The 19279-nt window shown below is 42.4% G+C and overlaps 1 protein-coding gene across 1 annotated transcript in view; it reads left to right on the top strand.

Annotated features, from left to right (window-relative positions):
* Positions 1–16573: 16573 nt before the first annotated feature.
* The window catches only part of LOC136588432 (agouti-signaling protein-like), a 76026-nt gene continuing 73320 nt past the window's right edge, over positions 16574–19279 (top strand). The window contains exon 1 of the mRNA XM_066587630.1: positions 16574–16684. The gene's annotated coding sequence lies outside the window, so the exon portion shown is untranslated. The remainder of the gene's footprint in view (positions 16685–19279) is intronic.

The following is a 19279-nucleotide window of genomic DNA, read 5'->3' as shown; positions in this document are numbered from 1 at the left end:
CCCTCTAGCCCCTTCCCTCTCAACTTGCAATGGGCAAAATAACAGGGAGGAGACCTCTAGCCTCTCTCTTTAGCTATCTACCCTCTGTTATGGTGATATCCCTCCCCTGTAGCCTCACCGCCTCTCTCTCTGCACTATGGGGCTATCCCTCAGGGATCCCATAGCAGGGAGAGAGGGAGCAGGGATATGGGAGATTAATCCATAGCAGGGAGAGACAGAGCGGGCTATGGGGGATTAACCTATTGCAGGGAGAGAGAGCGGGGCTATGGGGGATTAACCTATTGCAGGGAGAGAGAGCGGGGCTATGGGTTAATCCTCCATAGCCCCGCTGTCTTGCTCCCTGCTAATGGGAAATCCTGAAGCCGTGCGGGGGCTTCTTCTTTCTCTCCTATTGGAGCAGCTGCATTTTTTTAAAGCACAACCCTGTTCCAATGAATGCGGCTGTGAAACTCAGGTCTTTTGCGTGTGAGAAATTGCCCCTTTCATGCGATTTTTAGTGCAGTATAGCCACGATTTCTATCACGTGCCTATACTGCACTAAAACGATGCCCGTGTGAAAGAGGCCTAACGTATAGGTTAGGATTTAGTAGCAGAGTTGTGACAGCTGTGGCAGAGGACTTCTTCATCTCCGCGGGGAGTCCCATTGCCACTGGACACTGTGACAATGCTGTCACAGTGTCCAGTGTCAATGGGACCCCCCGTGGAGATGAAGAAGTCCTCTGCCACAGCTGTCACAGCCGCAGCAGGGGATAGCGGGAAATGCCCATGTGACCGAGCCCTTTTGAGCGGATAAACGCTGCTAGCAGCATTTTTTCCGCCACATCAGTTATGCGTTCAAAAATTTGTGCGCCAAAACACCCGTGTGACTAAGCCCTTATATAGATTTTTTAATTTTTTTACTAGTTTGGCACAATAAAAACATAATTTCAAAGAAAAACAATTTCATCTGCATCGCTACATTCTGGGATCGATAGTTATTTTTCTGGCAACAGAGCTATGTGAGGTCTTGTGGGAAGAGTGTGGTATCGTTTTGAGGTACATGTGACTTTTGGATTCCTTTCTATTGTGATTTTTGGAAGGTGAACGAAAAAAATAGCAATTCTGGTGTTAGGGTTTTTTAAATTATTTTTATGATCTTCACCATGTGTGATGAATAGCAAAATATTTTCATTATTTGGGGCGTTACAAATGCGGTAATAACTATTATGTGTTGCATTTAAAAAAAAAATTATTTTGGATTTTATCCATTTAAGAGGAGTTTTGTGGGAAAGAATACTTTTTTTTTTTAATTGGATTTTTTTCTCCCTTAAATTTAACTTTATTGAGCTTTTTTTGACACAATTTTTTAGTCCCTCAAGGGAACGTGAAGATGAGATTCCATTGCTAGGATAGTATACAACATTACTCATGTAGTGCATTCTACTAAGCCTATGACAGCAGCTTGTTAGGCTCTGCCAGAGGCGGGGTCTAATAGGCTGAGTTATATGGCAGACATGGCTTTGTCAGGCTTCCAGCTGCCATGGGAACCCACTGGTACCTTGTAATCACACTGCAAGGTGCTGATAGGTGTCACAAGGGTCCCTTTTCCTATGTCATCTGCTTAAGGCCTCTCGCACACTGGCCTCTCTCACAAATTGCAGTGATATCGTATTATGTTCTGTGCAATACCGCTGCACTTTCTCGTGGCGATATCACAATTTTGTGTTGCTACAAAGTCGCGCGTGGTGTTACAAAGTTGCGCAACTTGTAGCGCCTATAACCAGGATTTTTAGGGGGAGCTGTTGAAATATAAGTTCAACCCTGAAAATGAGTCCTAGCCTCTGTCTTTTCTGCAGGCCCCCAGCACTTGTCTTCAGGCAAGGCTTCCTGGCCAGGAGTTTGAAAAACCCCGCCTCCAGGAAGTGCTGCCTCTGATTGCTTCTCGAGCACCGCAGCTCAGCCAATCGGAGCCAACACTCAATAAAGCAATCATACCAATTCAACGAAACACTATTGCATAGCGAGAAAATCACACGATTTTGTTGCCCACGTGAAACCAGCCTAAAGCCTGCAATTGCTACTGATTGTGGCATATAAGAGGTTCAGCTGCCAGCATCTGAAGTTTCTCCGCATGTGACTATTAGAACAGAAGCCTGTCTGTCATTTAAGTCAGTTAAGCCGCCACCTTAAAATGATGTATGTTTAGGTTAAGACTCCATTAGTGAGGTCTTTAAAAAGGCATATTGGTTGTCACTGAGGCCTTAGTCAGACGGGCGTTTTTTCGCGCGATTTGCGGATCGCATGACGGATGCGCATCCGCAAATCGCGTGACCGGTGCGCGCAAGTCGCCCGCAAATCGCCCGAAAATCTGCTCCTAGCCGCGTTTCATTAGAAACGGGCCGGAGCTGTCCAGCGCATTGCATTCAATGGAGACGGCAATAGAGCCGACTCCATTTAAAGCAATGCGCTGCGGGCGAGCCCGGGATGAATTGTCGGTAAGGGCTTAAATATATAAGCCCTTCCCTGCAATGCATCCTAAAATGTGTTAAAATAAAAAAAAATTGTATACTCACCTTCTGCCGGCAGCCGGAGCTCCGTGCGGCTGTCCTGCAGTGGGTGTGAAGGGGGTGTGAGTCAGACCTGCCCCCTGATTGGCTCAGCGCTGAGCCAATCAGAGGCATGCCTCACTCACACCCATTCATGAATTCATGAATGAATGTGAGTCAGACCTGCCCCTGATTGGCTCAGCGCTGAGAGGCAGCAGTCACTCACCCATTCATGAATTCATGAATGGGTGTGTGAGTGTTTTCAGCCTCTGATTGGTCAGGGCTGTGACCAATCAGAGGCAGACCATTCAGCAGGCGGGGATTTTAAAGCCCCGCCGGCTGAATAGTGCCAAGAAGCAGTTCAGGAGAACTGACAGCGGCCGCGGCTGGACTCCGGCTGCAGCGGAAAGGTGAGTATATAATTTTTTTTTATCTTAACACATTTTAGGATGAATTGCAGGGAAGGGTTTATATATTTAAACCCTTCCCGACAATTCACCCCGCGCATGCCGGCAGCCCATTGCTTTCAGTGGAACCTGCTGTATTGCCGGCTCCATTGAATTCAATGGGCAAACATCGTTCTTCTCTGTCACAGCTGTTACAGCTGTGGCAGAGAAGAATGATTTATCTTCTATATGTTCTCAATGGGGTCGGCGCTGCTGCTGCCGGCCCCATTGAGCGCATATAGAGAAGAGAACAGGAATCGCAGATCGCAGATAGGTGCGATCTGCAATTTTTTGTTCTATAATTTATCGGACGAGCGCATAAAAAGCGCTCATGTGTCCGATACCATTGCAAAGCAATTGTTTTATAAAATCGCCGGATGCATGCGCATGCGCAAATCGCGGCTAAAAACGCCCGTCTGACTAAGGCCTAAGGAGTTAATCCCTAAACAAAGTCTAGTTTGTGGTGTTCCATTCTCTGCACACATCTGGAAGTCTCTTGATTTCTTTTAAAATTGAAACATCCTTGAAATGCAGAGTTAATAAGTGCACCAAGGCGACTAAGACAAACCAATATTCAGTCTTTTCTCCAAAGCGTAAGATACCCTTATTCTCAGCATGACTGTAATCCACAACTGTAAATAAAGCTCAGCGCTCCCCGTGAGCAGGGAAATCTCACCTTCCCGGATATTGTGATAGAAATAAGTGGCTCAGCATGCTAGCTACAATATTTGCTAAAAGTATTACATTGACAGCTTTAAATTTTAGTAAGTTATCACAAAGCAATGAAATGTTCATCATTATCTGTATATTCAGCAGATTATTACTAAACTTCTTCACACCACCTATAGCGCTCAGCATAGCATGCATCTCCATAGTGCTTCATATATATTGTCCACATTCAAGTAAACCCTGCAGGTGGCTTATACATCTTCTGCGCTGCAAGCACTGTGTATTGAGTAATGGCCATCTGTCAATTGATGCTTCAGAACTATTTTCTTTGTGCTCTATTCTGCATTAAGCAAATATACAATAGATATGTCCTACAGAGGTATGCGCTATGTAGGCCGTTTATAAAATAAATATGCAACACATGGGACAGAATTTAAGAGCGTGGAAGAAGTGACTTTATGCAACTATACTTAAATCCAAGACCTGTAATGTGTCCTAAAAAGATAAACTGCCACCATACTTAAATTGCTGCTTGTCCTACAATTGTACATAGTTTTCTATGTCACTGCCCCACATTCCTATGCAAGCCGTGCCATTATTTTATGCATTGTATATCGAAATGAATGAATAAATTGACAACTGGGCGGTCTCCACTGTCTAGTGTCAAGGGGGTATGAACCTGTGAGTCTTACATCATCTCATGAGTTACCGGCAGCAGTGCCATCTTAACACATGGGCCTGATGGGCAATTGCCCAGGGGCCCCACAAGTGTAGAAGCCCCATACTAATCTATGTATGTTAACATTCCAATGCACCTTGTATCATATATGATAATGTTGTGTTGGGGTATGAACTTGGCTCCAATCTGTCTATTTTCTCGACATCGTCCTGTGCCTGCCGCATCTCCGTATAATATATATTTCCAGGTGAATAAGCCTTTCAGCAGTGCCAATAAAATAAATATACATTTAATTTCATCGACAATTTACATTTTTATTCCTGTGAGCAGTTGTCGTAGGGGCCCCAGTACACTGCATTGCCTGGGGGCCCATAATGCTGTTAAGACGGCACTGACCGGCAGCTACCGCTAGTGGCAGTCTGTGGACTATTACATATTTCTGATTCATTAAAAAGGTTTTCCAAATCTAAAAAAAATGATGACCTATCCTCAGGTCATTAGAGGAGTTTTCCAACGTTGCAATCATTTTTTTTTAAATGGCCTGTCCAGCTCCTTTAATCCTGTGATGTTCTTTTTTTGATTTTCTATCATCCTCCCAAGGCTCCCACTGGTTCCATTGTGACCCACCCAAACCTCTGCTGCTTCCATTCCGCTGGAGTCCTGTCCCCCTTTGCTGTCTGTTTCCTGCTTACAGACACCAGGGATATGTGACCACTGCAGTCAATCACAAGATCACTTTGGCCGGTTAGTGGCTGCAGTGGTCAAAACATCATCACTACTACAGCTGGAAGTAAAGAGCAGTGGGGATTGGTCACCAACAGAGTGGGTATAACAGGGTATTGGGTGAAGTCAATGTGACTTGTTTATATTTTTCCAGTACCCTGAGTAAGTTTCAAAAACATTTTGGGGGCTGGGTAAGCCCTTTTAATCTGTGCAGTGGATTAGGAGCTCTAGATCAGAAAAAAGCAGCTCTGGAGACCAAAAGCGGCCCCCTGCTTCCCCCTCCTCAACAATCTGCCACAAAATAAAAAGACATCTACTTTTTGCAATACCTCTAACATGATCTGCAAGCTGCAAATTAAATATTAGAAAAAACTTTCTGACAGTGAGGGTGATCAATGAGTGGAACAGGTTGAATACTCCAACAATAACCCACCAATAAAAAAAGGCTACTTACCGTAATTTTCCCTTTTTTTTAAGACGCACTTTTTTCCCCCAAAGTGGGGGTGCATGTAGTCAGTGCAACCTATAAAACCTATAAAGAGAACATGCTAAAATTTGGACTTGGTTTGCAGCTATGTGATAACAATCTCTCCATAGCAGGGGAGGAGAGCCGCCCGTATGAACAGATGATTGGTGGAGGTGGGGGAGCAGCAGTTCCCACTGGCCCTTACCAATCAGCTGTATATATGGGCAGCTCTCCTCCCCTTCTGTAGAGTGGACCCTGTGTGATAGCAAACCCTAGTTTTAATGTCATTCAGAGTACCCACGTTATGCAAGACAAAAAAAAAACATAAAACTTAAGCTCATGCCTGCATCTATGGTCTCTCCCAGGAAGTTCTAGGTATTTAGTTGAGAAATGCATGCTCACATGTTAAATCCAGAAGATTAGCACTTGGAGCAAGTGACTAGCTATTCCCGTTGCAAACATGGTGTTATGTCTTTCACGCCCACACACTGGTGAACTCAGACCAAATTGCGGAACACGAAGACAGCAGACATAGCTAACAGACTGGTTTTCACAGAGGCAGTAGAATCTACTAGATAACTAAAGAAGGTTTCACTGTGAGGATTTCAGTCGACTCTTAAAACATAACTTTTAATAGAAATAAATTAAAAATTAAAAAGACCTCCAGAAGACAGGTCTTGTATAAGACACACGAGAACACAAAAATTCTTTCAACAGATCCCTCGGACGTATTGAGGAAGATGGGAGACCGATGTGGAAGGTTTCCCCTTTGATAAATGAAGGGATACAATGAAAGAATAACAGGCTCTTATCTCGTTTTCCTAGCCTGAAAATCAATGTATAGTTGGCCTAGAAGTAAAACAGAAGTTCCTGTGACCTCTATAAGCACGGGCAGATAGAACTATATCCGCTCTGTTCAGAGGTGAAAATATAAGATTTGGTCAAGCTCCAAGAACAAACTCCCATAAGGCAGTTGGGAGAGTGATGGAGGTTTGGTCAGATACAGGGCTACAGATGTACCTGAGCAGTCAGGATGGCCCCTTTAATTGGGATAGTGGACAATGATACTATCCCAATTATCTCAATCAAATGAGAAAAAAATTGTTTTGGAGAGATCACAAATTCTCTTAGGTGAAACTCCAGTGCCAACTTTCCAAGTTGAAGATAGTAATTCTCAACCTCGGGGGTTGGCACCTTTTCAGGGCTGGCAAGTCTTTTGTATTGCCGGGTACATCAAACCCCCTTCCAAAATGCTCTGTAGATAAGTCAACCCCAGTGACTTAGATATAGGAAAGGATTCAGTCAGATTTTAGTTGAAAAAGGTTCGACGCGTTTCCGCTACATATAGTGTAGCATCATCAGGAACCCAAACACACAAATGTGCAAAATAATGCACGAAGAAATTCCTATACTGGGTCGTATGTAAGGCATAAAGCCCCAAATCTAGTTCCAAATTCTATCTTACAGAAGGACCAGGTTTTTCTGTGGGGGATAGACGATCCTATCTGATCAGGCTTTCTAATATACTAGCTTGATCCCATTAACCCACCCCAAATCCCAAGCAGGAACAAAAAATAAAAAAGGCAGCAGCACCAGCCCTTTTTTTTGTGATCTCTCCCAAAAAAATTTTTCTCATGTTTTAGGAGTCGATTAGAATCCTCACAGTGAAACTAACTAACAGACTGGCTACCAAAGCACACACTATATACAATTTACAAGGTATCAGTTTGTTGGTTTGCTAAGTCACTTAAGTCTGAAAGCCCACATCATGAGTCCTCGTTTTCTCACGGGTCCCTACTCTAACAAGACAACTAACCCCAGGAAACCTACCTGCAAGCATGGTGATCATCCTGATAGGAATGGCCCCATGCTGGAACCTTAGGACCTAACTCGCCCAGAGATGGTAAACGATCCAAGGAGCATAGGACACAGTTCACATTAAGACAGATCACACCACATATCTGGCAACAAGCTTAGACACACAGAACATATCACAGCTCACACCCACTGGCGGGCCGTACCTCTTGAGGAGCGACTTGTGGAAAACTCTGTGGATTCTCCATGTGTCCGGTAGTGCCAGCTCGTATGCCATATGACTAATCACTTTAGTGATTGGAAAAGGGCCCATAAATCGGGGAGCCAGCTTCAAAGAACTTTTAACTTCAGGTTCTTGGAAGACAAGTACACCAACTGGCCTACAGACAAAGGTTCAGAGATAGTATGTGTACATCTACTCCTAAGCACCGAATCCCTGGACTGCTTCAAGTTGCCATGCACCTTCTCCCACACCTCCTGCAGGTCCTGAACCCGAGCATCTGCAGAAGAATTGTTAGAGGCGGAGAGGAAAGATGTCGTGAACCTAGGATTACACCCAAAATTACAGAAGAAGGGAGACATGCCAGAGGCCGAATGTGTATGGTTATTGATAGCAAATTCAGCCAATGCTAGATAATTGACCCAGAGACTCTGCCAATCACTTACGTACATTCTGAGGTACTGAACCAGTTCCTGTTTCATATGTTCCGTTTGCTCATTAGACTCCGGGTGGAAGGCAGAGGAAAATGAGAACCCGATACCGATATTCTTACAAAACGCCCTCCAAAACCAGGCAACAAATTGGACTCCCCAGTTGGAAACAATATCCTCAGGGATCCCATGCAGACACACAATCTCCTTGATAAATATGGTGGCTAACTCAGGTGCGGATGGAAGCTTCTTAAAAGCAGTAAAATGCATCATCTTGGAAAATCTGTCGACAACTACCCAGATGACTGAGCACCCCTGGGACTCGGGCAGGTAGGTAATAAAATCCATCGACAGATGCGTCTATGGACTCCCCGGAACGGAAAGAGGACAAAGCAGCCTGCCCAGGATGTTCTGAAAAATGGTATTCATAAAACCTTGAAATACAACTGGCGCATTACATAACTTAAATGGCATGACTAGACATTCAAAATGCCACAAAGGAGTATTAAACGCCACTTTCCATTCGTCCCCTTCTCTGATACAGATGAGATTATAAGCTCCCCGAAGGTCTAGCTTGGAGAACCAACGGGCTTCTACGACCTGGTTGAGGAGGTCAGGAATCAGGGGATTCTTGATGGTTATCCTATTCAAGACTCTATAATTAACACAGGTCCGGAGGCCACCATGCTTCTTCTCCACAAAAAATAACACTGGCTCTGCGGGTGTCCAACTCTGGACAGAGCCACCATGCCAGGAAGAGCAGCCCGCACCAACCGGACCCCGGCGCCCCTAGTGGTAACCCCATCTCTAACAATCTGTGTGTGTTATTCTTCCTGTAATACCTCCCTCACTGCCTGGTCTAGATGAGTTCAAAATATTTTTTTTCCTATTTTCCTTCTTTAAAACGTAGGTGCGTCCTTCCATCAGGTGTGTCTTATAAAGTGAAAAATCCAGTATTACTATTATATAAATTTTCATGTTTAACAATCCATGATACAACATTCCTAGAGTTATCAAAGAAAAAAGTCTACCTCTGCATCACAACTCTTAGCAGTGCCAGATATGAAATAGCATAATGCTGCTGCAAACCCCACAACCTTCTCTTAAGATCATGAAGTTGCATCTGTTTTCTGTATGTCTACTGAATAATCTGGAAAGAAAGTTATATGATGACCCACCATAGTTATCTCTTTCATTTGTCTTGCTTTTTTTTAAGATAGTGTTACGATCTTTATAATCTGTTATACCAGAACAGTTCTTGGCATGGCACCAAGTGGTTTAGCAGGAACTCTATGAGCCCTTTCCACAGCCAAGAAAGATGACAAAATATGTGCCCCAATTAGCAATTTCAGTGATCCCTCAAAAAATTCTCACAGATAGGACCCTTCCACTTTTTCTGGAACCCCAAACAGTCACAAATTATTTCTCCTTCAGCCTCCCTCACACAGGCATTTGCAGAAACGCAGCATTTTTCAACACTGCATATACTGCAGTTTCAGAAGCGCTGGCATGCATTTTTGACAATGTTAAAAAAAAATGTTTTAAAGCAATACTCACCTAGCTGGCACTGTCCGGGTCCCTGCCGCTGCTCTCTGGAGCTCCTGGCACTTGTCAGCTCTGACAGAGGATCTTTTGCTAGTGATGGGATTTGAAGACCCTGCCTCCAGCAAGAGATCGCTCTGATTGGCTGAGCCTACTGAGTGTCAGCGGCCTGAGCCAATCACAGCCAGCACTGGATGCACCAATCACAGCCATTCAACAACACCCCAGAGGAAAGCCAAACTAGCAGGACAGGTGTGAATTCTCCTGGCATGCCTCCACTGCTCACATTACTATCTAGGCCACACCCCAATGCACTTGGGATCCCCAGGTACTCACCTTTTGACCCCACCAATTGGAAATTTATCTTTGCTGCAAAATTCCCCCAGGCCATTAGCTCAGATGTAGTCATAGTGCTGTGGCAGTTGTAGCAAACTAGTCAGGATTACCGTAGTGTGTTACCAAAGATGTGGTTGTAATACAAAGCTGAAATCATGGCAGGTAGAATTCTACAGTAGTAATAAAACAGACCAAGGGTTTAGGCAGGCAGCATACAGGTACAGAAACAAGCCAGGGCAGGATTGAAGAAATGGGAAAGTTGGGTGGAACAGACATGGATTAAACCAGGAATCAGAACAAGTATTTGCATACCAGACTAGACTAATTGCTCAGTCACCTGCTAGTGGCGTAGGGTGTTTTAAATAGACAGAGGATTGTCAGGTTCGGCTAAAGATGTGCTAAGCCAGCTGGAAACTGATAGATGAAGCAGTGCCTGCTGTAAAGGAGATGAGGGACACTGTGCTGGCTGCTACCAACAGAGCATGAGCACTATTTTAAGTAGTTCTCCACCCTGATTAATATATTGGGTAACTTTCCTGCTATGATGCTCATAAGCCATAGTAGATTATGTGGAAATGGGTTGTCTTGATGAAAAAAACCCTTTTTAGGGCCTTCATATGTTCTTAGTAGGGCCTTCATATGTTCTAAATATAGAGGTGAATACTTTTGACACAGTTTAAAACTCCATAAGGTACAGTATGTAAAGCTTGTTTGCGCCTTAATGACCAGGCCAAATTTTGGAAATCTGACGTGTCACTTTATCATAGAATAACTCCGTAAAGGTTTTGCATATTCAAGTAATTCTGACATTGCTTTTTTTCCCACTCATTGTACTTCATTTAGGTGGTAAAAAGATACTGATAGAATTTGTGTATTTATTAAAAGCACCAAAATTGGAAAAATGTTGAAAAAAATCGTCATCTTTTCATATTTTTAACTGCAATATGTTAAATATGTGGAAACATACGGTACAAATATTTGATAAAATATATATTTCCATCTGTTTACTTTATTCTGGAAGCACATTGGAAAAACTTTAGTTTTTTTAACCATTTAGGAGACATACAAATTTAAAATTATTAACATTTTGAGGAAGATTTTGTTTTCTTACACCAAGCCAAAATTGCAAAGGTTCATAGGTGTAAAAATGCTAGCTAGACTCACAAATGACTGCATTTTAAAAACTACACCCCTTAATGTATTCACTAAGGAGTGCCATGAGTACTTTGACCCCACAGTTTCTTTTCAGGAGTTAACGCAATTTAGAGAAGAAAGAATAACATTTCATGTTTTTGCAAATATGTCATTTTAAAGAGAGTTTTTTTTTTCTAAAGTGAAACTGAAACATGAAAATGAGGATTTGCACCCCAAAATTGATACCTTTGTTTGTCCTGTGTTCAGAAACATACCCGTGGTGGCATAATTTTAAGTCTGATTGCACAACAGGGCCCAAAACGAAAGTAGCAGCCGGTGGTTTTCAGAACAGTCCTTCGGCTTGAAGGTGATTTAGGCCCCATTGCACAATTATAGAGCCCTTGAGCAGCCAACATAATATAGAACCCCCACAAATGACCCCATTTTGAAAACTAGACAGCTTAACGAAGGGCATGTACTGCATATTTTTACCCCACAGTTTTGAATGAATCTAAGCAAAGCAGAAGGAAAAAAATATCAGTTTTATTATGATTTCCTGATAGCCATAAACAGGGAGATTTAAAGTTTCTCTGGCAATCCTCCGCTTTTGCGCATGTGTCTGCCATTTTGCCAATGGATGCATGCACAGATGCCTGGGTAAGGTCTGCCAATAAATCCAGGGGTCTTAGGTATGTAATTTCATCTCCCCTCATGGATACGATCCGTGAGGGGAAATGAAATAAACTTTTAAAACTTTTGAAAACTTCTTTTTACTTTACATGATTGCCGTTTTCTATTGGATAACGGCGATCACGTGACCGGGGACCGCATATATATGGTAATATCTCCCTGCTCTCAGCTATCCTTGTGGGTAGGGAGATTTTTAAATGTCACAGGCTCTTCGGCCTTCCGCGCATGCGCCCTACATTTTATGTCTGGCGTGCATTCGCAGAAGGTGGCATCAGGTCCTTGCAGGTCCAGAAACACTCGGAACATCACGGGGTTGGAGGTAAGTAGTTTTAGCTCTCCTCATGGATCCATTCAGTGAGAGGAGATGAAACTTTAACTTTGCTTACCTTTTTTTTACTTTTATGCGATCACCGTTATCCATTGGATAATGGCAATCGCGTGACTGGGGGGTCGCACAACGTGACCCCGCATTACAGCTCTAGGCTATTGCCTACCTCCGGCAGCTGATAGCAGGGAGCAGTCACATGCAGAGACCCCGCAGCTTTAGGCCTTAGTCAGACGGGTGTTTTTTCGCGCGATTTGCGGATCGCATGACGGATGCGCATCCGCAAATCGCGTGACCGGTGCCCGAAAATCGCCCGAAAATCTGCTCCTAGCCGCGTTTCATTAGAAATGGGCCGGAGCTGTCCAGCGCATTGCATTCAATGGAGCGGCAATACAGCCCGCTCCATTGAAAGCAATGCGCTGCGGGCGAGTGTGGGATGAATTGTCGGGAAGGGCTTAAATATATAAGCCCTTCCCTGCAATTCATCCAGAAAAGTGTTAAAATAAAGAATATATATATACTTACCTGCTCCCGGCAGCCGGAGTTCCGCGCGGCCGGCCTGCAGTGGGTGTGAAGGGGGTGTGAGTCAGACCTGCCCCCTGATTGGCTCAGCGCTGTATTGCCGGCTCCATTGAATTCAATGGGCAAACATCGTTCTTCTCTGCCACAGCTGTTACAGCTGTGGCAGAGAAGAATGATTTGTCTTCTATATGTTCTCAATGGGGTCGGCGCTGCTGCCGCCGGCCCCATTGAGCGCATATAGAGAAGAGAACAGGAATCGCAGATCGCAGATAGGTGCGATCTGCGATTTCTGTTCTATAATTTATCGGACGAGCGCATAAAAAGCGCTCATGTGTCCGATACCATTGCAAAGCAATGGTTTTATAAAATCGCCGGACGCATGCGCATATGCAAATCGCGGCAAAAAACGCCCGTCTGACTAAGGCCTTAATCTACAGGATTAGCATGTTTTTACGGCCCTGTGAAATAAAGATCAGAAACCTAGGATGTGCAAATACATATGGGTGGTCACTAAAGTTTTAAAGGGTTTCTTTGCGATCTTTTTTTCTATAAAACACAACTCACCCTACCATAAAAGAAGAAGTAGGCATATACTCACCTCTCCCCACTTCCTGCTGTGTCCCATGCTGCAGCTCGGTCCTTGCTTCTGTTGTTTACAAACTGCAGTCTTGCTTCTTTATAGGATGTCACAGGCTGCTTCAGCCAATGACCGATCTTACCACCCTTTTAATTGCATTTTGTGATTAAATTTACAGAATTTGCACCAAAAGCTCCAGTTTCTTAAAGAAATTAGTCACTTTACAACCAATAAAAGAAAATGCTTCTGAAATTGCTCTTGACTGCATCTTCCACTAGAATGTGGAGGGCATGTACCCATAGATGTCACTCGGCCTTCTCCATAGCAATACAGGCGCGGCAGAAGAGGTTGACTGATTTGGTAATGTGTCCCTTCGTATTCAGCCATCTTATGAACTGGAGTGCAGTTGGGGCAAGAAGAAAAGCAAGGCCAGAGGTGGGTATACGTTACGTAATTTGCTGAATGGAGCAAGCAGAAAAAAGAGAACATTAGTAAGTTAAATAGTCAGATTTTAGAAGCATTTGAGAGTTGAAACAGGCTGAACTAGAAGGACATTATCTTCATTCAGCCTAACATACTATGTTACGTCATTCATACTTCAGGACCCTGAACCAGTCATAACACAGTGTGTCTGGGGTTTTTTTGTAACCCCTGTGATTTTTGTGCCTTACCCAACCAGAAAAGAGAGAGAAGTGAACTCTCCTAGTTTAGGAAGAAGCCCACAGTCTTGGACATGTCTGAATTTCGAGCTTTGATGAATCGTCCTGGGTCAGGTCTGAGACCCTCTTCTGTGTATATTTATCAATTTTTTTATTTTATTAATATAATTGATTGTAATTAGAGATGAGCGAACACCAAAATGTTCGGGTGTTCGTTATTGGGAACGAACTTCCCGCGATGCTCGAGGGTTCGTTTCGAACAACGAACCCCATTGAAGTCAATGGGCGACCAGAGCATTTTTGTATTTCGCCGATGCTCGCTAAGGTTTTCATGTGTGAAAATCTGGGCAATTCAAGAAAGTGATGGGAATGACACAGTGACGGATAGGGCAGGCGAGGGGCTACATGGTGGGCTGCATCTCAAGTTCACAGGTCCCACTATTAAGCCACAATAGCGGCAAGAGTGCCCCCCCCCCCCCACTGTCAGCATAAAGATCGTCCTCCTCTGGCACAGCTGTAACAGCTGTAGCAGAGAAGAACGATGTTTGCCCATTGAATTCAATGGAGCGGCAATACAGCATGTTCCACTGAATGCAATGGGCTGCCCGCGATCGCAGGATGAATGGTCGGAAAGGGGTTAAATATATAACCCCTTTCCTGCAATTCATCCAGAAATGTGTTACACTAAAAATATATACCGGCGTATAAGGCGACGGGGCGTATAAGACGACCCCCCAACTGTCACCTTATACGCCGGCAATACAGTGGAGCAAAGAATAAAAAGCATTACTTACGTTTTTAGATGATCTGCGGCGCTCCTGCAGGCTGTCACTCCCTCCTGGTCCACGGCAGAGTATTGCTTTCTCTATGAAAGGCTTTAAATCCCTGCCTCCAGAAAGACACGTGCCTTCAGCCAATCACAGCCAATGACAATGATGTCATTGAATGGCTGTGATTGGCTGTGTTTCTGGAGGCGGGGATTTCAAGCCTTGAAATCCCCGCCTCCAGAAACACAGCCAATCACAGCCATTCAATGACATCATTGTCATTGGCTGTGATTGGCTGAAGGCACGTGTGCTTCTGGAGGCAGGGATTTAAAGTCTTTCGTGGAGAAAGCAATACTCTGCCGTGGACCAGGAGGGAGTGACAGCCTGCAGGAGCGCCGCAGATCATCTAAAAACGTAAGTAATGATTTTTATTCTTTGCTCCACTGTATTACCGGCGTATAAGGTGACAGTTGGGGGGTCGTCTTATACGCCCCGTCGCCTTATACGCCGGTATATATTTTTAGTGTAACACATTTCTGGATGAATTGCAGGAAAGGGGTTATATATTTAACCCCTTTCCGACCATTCATCCTGCGATCGCCGGCAGCCCATTGCATTCAGTGGAACATGCTGTATTGCCGCTCCATTGAATTCAATGGGCAAACATCGTTCTTCTCTGCTACAGCTGTTACAGCTGTGCCAGAGAAGAAGGATTTGTCTTCTATATGTTCTCAATGGGGTCAGCGCTGCTGCCGCTGGCCCCATTGAGCGCATATAGAATGCATCCAGAGCGAACCGCGGGAGGGGCAGACTTTCATATCAGGCGGACACCTTATCTCCCCAGCCACTCACAGCAGGGGGGTGGTATAGGGCTTAAACGTTGCAGGGGGAAGTTGTAATGCCTTCCCTGTCTTTATATTGGCCAAAAAAAAGCGCTAACTTCTCAGGGAAGAAAGTTTAAGTAACCCGGACACCGCATGGTGTTCGTTACGGATAACGAACATACCGAACACCCTAATATTCGCACGAATATCAAGCTCGGAAGAACACGTTCGCTCATCTCTAATTGTAATGCTTATTTTTTGTGAATTGATACCCTTAAAATGCTATGGAGTCCAATGTATTCGTCCTACCTTTCAAAAGTAGGGTTGCTTCAAAAAATTCCTGTAACTCTTTACTATGATGGACCAATTATAATTTTGTCCCATATTTCATCACTCACATGTTTATTTTACATGGATCCATTTATCCTATTTAGGACTTATTCACACAATCCTGATTTTAGGCCATGTGCTCTCTGTGTGTTCCATAGACAGTATACAGCATTATTTGAGTTTATGCACATGAGCAAATTTTCCCCATGGACTGGTGGTCCGTGTGAAAACAAAATAGCTGCATGTCCTTTTGGATGAGGATAGGGCATGCAGTGTGCGCTGTCCTTACAGAACGAACAGCACACTAATTGTGCCCAGGATTTTTTGGCGCAACTTACAATACAGCTGTGTGAATCCAGAAAACCCAAAGTAAGTGGATTTTGTTTTATTAGAAGATTATCAAAGTGTAAATGCATCTTCAACAAAATTTTGACAAACCATAGGGACACATCAGAAGCTTTTATTAGTGAGGATCTGGGTGCTGAGACCTCACTGATCGCAAGAACAGAACATTTATGAGCCCATCTTCAGCTAAGAAGCAGAAGTAGCGCTCAGCCAAGCACTTTTGTTACTTTTTTCTATCTAACAGTAGGGATCTCAGCACCCATTCCTCCACTAATCAAAACTTTTGAAATGTCATAGACAAGTCAAAAAACTGTTAAAAAAAAGCAGTTACAAGTTAACTCACTTCCAAAAAAAAAGGAAAGCCTGAGCATTCACTAGCATTCCCTACCTCCAGCCTACAAGCACGTAATTGTAATGTAATCCCTTTTTGGAAGAACAATATGTGCATTTTACTGCTGAGCTGTTAAAGGACAGGACTGAGAGAATTCTACATTTTCCATCATTTTTATTTGCTAGTTTTACTGGCTGCCTGACCTGCACTCCTTTCATTTTTTTTCTCCTTTATAAATTGCCTTCAGATTTTTTTTTCTCTTTTACTTTGAGTTAGTCAAATTTCACGAAAGAGAAAGCAGAACTGGTCGAGCCGTGCAAGTTATCAGGTAGGGAACTTCCTCATTAGTATGCAGACTTCTATGACTTAAATTAACTTTTTCACAACTTTCTACAATGTGCTTTGCTTAACTAGACAACATGATGCAACTTAGGTGAGGAAGATGGAGAGAAACGTGAATTTAGGGCAGCTGAATAATGGTAAAGGACATTCTTGTCAGCTGCCAATTAATCTGTAGACTTTAGTGACACTGGACACATTAAAAGGCTACCAAATGGCAATAAAAATGGTAAGAGTTTAGTTGCTCAATGAACATGTGTGGATTTGTGTTCTTTAAAGCACTCCTACTATATCAGTCAATAGATGGGCACTAATGTAAAACGTGGTAATAAGAGTAAAGGGGCAGTTCATTTTTTTAAACAAATACTGCTGTAATTTCGCATTATAATTGATACCATACTGCGTTAAATTCTCTTTTGTTATGTATGTGGGTATATTTTTTTTTCCGGATGTACAATACTACAAATAAAGAAAATAGACAAACTATGTATATCTTATAAATTGGTTTCTTACATCCAAATTAAATTACATTTTAAAAAGTTTTTAATTTATATTTTAAATCATCTAAATGTCCTAAAACATCATTCTTTTAACATTTTACTTAGCAACATTTTCTGTTCTCAATTTGAAAAGCTTTTAGAATTTGTGAAGCATAATGCAAAAAGATTTTTTTTGTTTCAGGCAGATTTAAATTGTTTCCTGCATTTAAATGTAGACATTTTTTTTTTCATATGGAGTTTTAGACTGAGCACGTTTATTAATTTTGACTAGATGGTATTTTTTAAGAGGACTAAGAAAATTAAAGACAAATGTCTGACATCTGACTCTCCTAGTATTACCATTGTAAAACATTAAGGGTCTAAGACTAGGAAATATAGTATTAATGTTAGGTTATGTAAAAAAAAAATAATGCAGTTTTGCTAGTAATGACCTTTTTAAAATAAATATTAATTAGCTAATTATATCTAATTATAGAGAAAAATCAAAGAGGGAATATAAAAGACAAAGTAAAGAAATGATCTCAAGTATGTTTAATACTATTTATTAGCACTATCTATACATGTGTGATATATATATATATATATATATATATATATATATATATATATATATATCTCAAGAGACACACAGACAAATGGAAAGTTATCACAATCACAACATTTGCAGTCGGTGATGTCCGGAGCTGTTGTTGTAGTAGTTGACCCTTCTTAAGAGTTTGAATCCTACAAAAGTCCTTTACGTATTTTGTAGACCCTCTAATGACTGATAATGAAGTAATTGAGATATCTAAAGCAAAAGAATAAAAAGATGAGGCCACTTGTTTGTTATAATTTGGGCAAAATTCAGCAATTCAAAATGACCAAACAATGTGGACAGCATGTAGGTGGAAGGGGATTTTTTGGCTTAACATTTGGGCAGGTTCATCATTCTCACATCTATGTCGTAAGAGAGTGGCAAAAGAAAAAAAGTTACTTTTGTATCAGGTTCTGTTTACTGGATTTAATATGACATTTTCACAACTCTCCCTAGGGTAAAATAAAATACTTACCAGTTAGGAACTGATGACTGGGAGGCAGGATAAACTGAATAAGAGAGCATAAAAATGTCATTGTAACTTCTACAAATGCCTCAATTCAACACTGCAGGGTTTGGAACCGCAGACTCACTTAAGCTGACCATGTTCAATTATTTTTTAGTAATTCATTAAAAATTCGATATATTCCAACACTCCGGTGTATTTAATACTTTATTACAATAAAGCTATGTTTATGGGGTTTTCTTTGAAATTATTAGATTTGTCATTGATATCAAAATGGGATGTTTTCTGTTTTTTGTTTTTTTTGTGTTGAAACTGCTGTTGATAATAGAGCTGGATTCACACATGCAAAATTTGATGTGATTTTTGCAACTAAATACTGCAGTGCATACATCTGAGACAAATGTAACAGTATTTGCACACATGGCAGATTTATTTCAGAAATATCAGTGACTGAACTGCTCCATATACATCTGTTTCTGCAGCACGTGCCTAGATTTTATTAAACCTATTTTTTTTAAGGTATGCCATACTTAACAGGCAAAGGAACATGGGTGGCGCTATTACATCAGCCTGGTCCACTTGGCTATGCCTTGAGCTCTGCTATTTGCCTCTTACCTGCCACAGCAATAGGTCCCTGTGACATTGTCAGTTGGAAATACCTTACTGTGGCCTTTCTCTCTATTTTGCTGAAATATCTCCTATTGTGTATGGACTAATTGGTTGACAGGAAGGTGTATCCTCTAGTTGACCAATCAGCCATGAAGTAAGTATATTTACCCTGGTCACACCCATTCCTCTGTCGACAGGAAGGTGTGTCCTCTGGTTGACCAATCAGCCATGGTGTTAGTATATTTACCCCAGTCACACCCATTCCTGGGTCGACAGGAAGGTGTGTCCTCTGGTTGACCAATCAGCCATAGTGTGAGTATATTTACCCCGGTCACACCTATTCATGGGTCTGGTTTATTATGTAGTCTAGCTGTTTGTGTGAAGATGTGTGCTGTGCAGCTCTCTGCCTGGATCTAGTTTGGTGTGTGAGTCTAG

This window comes from Eleutherodactylus coqui, chromosome 13, assembly GCF_035609145.1.
Source record: "Eleutherodactylus coqui strain aEleCoq1 chromosome 13, aEleCoq1.hap1, whole genome shotgun sequence".
NCBI classification, from domain to species: Eukaryota; Metazoa; Chordata; class Amphibia; order Anura; family Eleutherodactylidae; genus Eleutherodactylus; species Eleutherodactylus coqui.
This window is presented reverse-complemented; position numbering and strand designations above follow the sequence as displayed.